Genomic DNA, 4385 nt, shown 5'->3' on the forward strand with positions numbered 1-4385 from the left:
CCCCACACACATACACATTAAAAACCAAACTCATACAAATGGTCACCCATCTGGTACTGGCCAGCCTCAGCTTAATAATACATTGAAATTTTCGTCACTGAAAAATAAGTTTTTTTGGCCTGTTTGGTCTTCCATAGTTTTCTTCTTATCAAACGCAAACGTAAACAGAGTCGATCTCGACTCTGCATCGACGCGAAATATCTGGTTACTTATATGAATAAGTGGAATTATTTGAAATTCAGGAACTTATATTATAATATTTTCGCATATTCTCTTAGAAAATCGTCCCAAATCTTAGTTAGACAATAAATAAATAATTTTTTTTTTTTTTAATATTTAAGTACGTTTTTTGTGCAAGACAAAAAATGTCAATTGTTAACTTTTTGGGAAAATTTAACATTTAAAATTTAATTAAAAATAGTAGAAAAAGTTTTACATTATTCTGTTTTCTATATGATAAAATTCAGGGTTTTATCTTTATGGAAAAAAAGTTACTCAGAAATAATGGATTTTAATAAATGTAATTTCGTTTTAAAAAACAACAACAACTTGATTTTGCGGCCATTTTTGGCGGTGCCTAAACAGGTAAATTTCTAAAAAAAAAAAAACTCTACCGTTTTGTTTTAAATTTGAATATATTATTTATCGATCTTTTATCTTCAATTTGTGATATATAAAACTTTGGTGAGTACTTTAATTATTTACTTTTTAATAGACATTTAAAATGGGGGGGGGGTGAATCAAAAAAACGTTTGTCTAAAATATTATATTCGGTTTATTGGAAAGAGCATACAATTTCACATTGACCTTTAAAATATCGTACAAATAGAATCAATAGAAAAATTTTGATAGATTTTTTAAGTTTAAAAATTGAAAAATACTGAACTCGTAAAATTCAATTAATTTCATTATTGTTTTTTTTTTGATAAAAAATAATATTGCTATTACTTTTTATACAACTTTAATAGTTTACTTTGGAAGTATAATCCAGAAAGAAAATAAACAAGCCACTGTTAAAAGAGAAATTATGAGTTTTTGATATTTTATTTGCAGTTTCATGTTAGGGGTCTAAAAAATACTGAATAAATACTGCTTATCGTAATGTTCCTGAAATATTAAAAAATATTTTTATTGTTAACATCTACAATGCTTTATTTGTATATAAAAAAGCGAACAGAAATTCATGAGGTTTTTTTTATTCTTAAATTTTAACTTTAGTAAAGGTGTTTTGATTTACAAAAAATTATAAATTTTCACTAAAATTTAAAAAAAATAACGAGTCCAGTATATTCTGTGATGGTTAATAAATACTGAAAATTTCATTAAAATTGGTTCATTTCCTGAATTGAACTCATTTGGGCCAACCATCGGATTACAATCTTTGCTAATAAAGCTCTCTTCACTTTTCCACACACTTCAATGAGCAAGCAAACGCTACATATAGAATGGTTCAGTTATGCCACTGTAGTAAAAAAAAAAAAAAAAAGAACTAAAAGCAAAGGACATGTTTTGATGAATACTTTAAAATTCAAAGAAGATGTTATGAAGTACGTAGCTATGGCTACAACAAAATACATAGCTGTGACTACAACCTCCTGCGAAACTATGTATGTGAAAAAGAGACTAGTTTTGCAGGCCATCATTTCAGGCAAAAAAGCTGCGGCATATTCTTAACTCAATATCAGCTTTGTGTTCTCTCTGCTTCTCGCTACTTAACATGGTGTCAGCGGGATTTCTCTCTTTGGAATGACCCATGTACACCCAGTGAACACTTCCAGCACATGTTCGGCAAAAACCCACGCAGTATAATACTTTAGACTCTAGTCTTACATACACTGTCTTCTCCGTACGGAAGAGACATTTATCAGACCACGTGGATTTAAACAAGCTCGGAGTTTTGACAAAACCTATTCATCAATAAACATGGCGTATACAATTTCGTCCACCACCAAAAATGGAAATGGATGATTATTTGCGAGAAAACTGGGCGCTTTTCAAACTAACATGGGATGAACTATGTGGCCGCGATGGAAATTGGGGAAAAAGCAGCAAACGTACAATATTGATTGTGTCATCCAAGTATATTGATTCAATGTTCTTTATCCTGAATTATCTGTCATAAGCTGATATTTGAATTGTGTAATTGTTTCATACAAGTATATTGATTTAATGTTCTTTATTCTGATTTATCTGTCATAAGCTGATATTTGAATTGTGTAATTGTTGCATGCAAGTATATTGATTTAATGTTCTTTATTCTGATTTATCTGTCATAAGCTGATATTTGAATTGTGTAATTGTGTCATGCAAGTATATTGATTCAATGTTCTTTATTCTGATTTATCTGTCATAAGCTGATATTTGAATTGTGTAATTGTTGCATGCAAGTATATTGATTCAATGTTCTTTATCCTGATTTATCTGTCATAAGCTGATATTTGAATTGTGTAATTGTTTCATGCAAGTATATTGATTCAATGTTCTTTATCCTGATTTATCTGTCATAAGCTGATGAATTGAATTGTGTAATTGTTTCATGCAAGTATATTGATTTAATGTTCTTTATCCTTATGTATCTGTCATAAGCTGATATTTGAATTGTGTAATTTTGTCATCCAAGTACATGGATTCGATGTTCTTTATCCTGATTTATCTGTCATAAGCTGATATTTGAATTGTGTAATTGTGTCATCCAAGTATATTACATCTATATAAGAACCAAGTACGTTCAAAGATGGAGTACTGCTGCCACATCTGGGCTGGGGCTGCAAAAAACAGCCTATTCTGCCTTGACAGAGTACAAAATAGACTCCGTGGCTTGGTGGGGGATGCCCTTTTCTCTACCCAGCAACATCTTTCCCACAGAAGAGATGTAGCGAGCCTGTAATTATTCTATCGTTATTTCCATGGCAGGTGCTCGTCTGAGCTCCATTCTCTGGTCCCCCCTCGCCAATCTTTCTCAACAAACACCCGACTAGCTGAAACCACCGTCAATAATTTTCCCCACTCCCTACCTGTGCCTTAATCAAAACGTAGATACCATGAACAAAGCTTTTTTCTTAGAACTGCACGCCTGTGGAACTCTGTTCTGCTTGCCTGTTTCCCTCCCGACTTCAACCTGGATGTCTTCAAGTCCAACACAAACAAATTCCTGATGAACCGCCCACCCCCTAAGTAATGACACCTTCCCAATTCTCCAATACTATTGTTATACTATCCCTTTGATTACTGTACACACAATAACCCTTATCCCTGAGTGGCCATTGGGCCTTGATAAGTGGTGAACTCCATGTAAAAAAAGCTATTCTCGAGGTAGGGTTCTCATTTTTCCTTCCATCCTCGCATTGGGTGGGTCATGGGGCCACATATCATCCCATTTCCGATTTTTCGTTCCCCAAGAGGCAGGTATTCTCTCACAGTTCTCATTTAATCTTGACCGCATGTCACTCAAGGTCATTCGAACCCTTTGTCGTTGATCCCTGGTGACATCAACCAGAATCAAGTCAGTCTTCCGGCCCTCCAGAATTTTTTCTGAGCTGCCGGGTTGTCTCTTGATATCTTCGTCACCCATTATCGTCGACAGGGCTGCTAAGGCCTTCTCTCCTTCATCATAAAAAGTTTATTCCACCCTAACCTCTGACACCATCAACACCGTTCCAAACGTGACCCCCTCCTTGCTCTTATAATGCCTGCATCTCGGAATCCCTTCTTACGTCCTCATGATATTAAAATACTCAAATATACGCAATATCAAGTATTTCACAAGATAAAAAATTACAACATCAACAGAATAATAATAAAAAACAATTATTCAATCAAAAAAACAAAACATTCAAGCAAAAGCAATAAAAACTTTTTTCCGTTTTCTTTCTTTTCTTTCAAGCTTTTTAGTTCAACAATTGTTAATTTCACAGCGACAGACACTCTTTCTTTCTCAATATAATCCTTTTTACTCTCTCTCTCTCTCTCTAGGCCAATTTGCACAGACGACAGAAAGAAAAAAGCTCGCTTACCTGCCTGTGTTGTTGTTCTTCCTCACTCTATCTCTTCTTTCGGGTCGCTTTGCGGCGCGCACTTGTTGAATTTGTCAAGAGTGTCTCTTTTTTTCTCTCTCTACGTCCTCTTTTTTTTTCAAAATGTTCAAACGTATTTTTTGTCTTTTTCTCTATTTAAAGTTTTTTTTTCTTCTTTGGGCGTCTCTTTATCGGTTTCCTTTTCTGTCTCTCCTTCCTTTTGTTTTTAAATGTCCCCGTCTGTCTGTCTGTTTCGTAGTACGTCTTTTCTCCTGTCACCGATAATGTAAGGGTTCCCCATGAAATCGAAAGCTTTAGGGTTTTTTTTGGCATAGGTACAATTCCCATACCTGAAATTTGAATTCTGGATCT

This window comes from Euprymna scolopes, chromosome 46 (assembly GCF_053919585.1).
Source record: "Euprymna scolopes isolate OS-2025 chromosome 46, ASM5391958v1, whole genome shotgun sequence".
NCBI lineage: Eukaryota > Metazoa > Mollusca > Cephalopoda > Sepiida > Sepiolidae > Euprymna > Euprymna scolopes.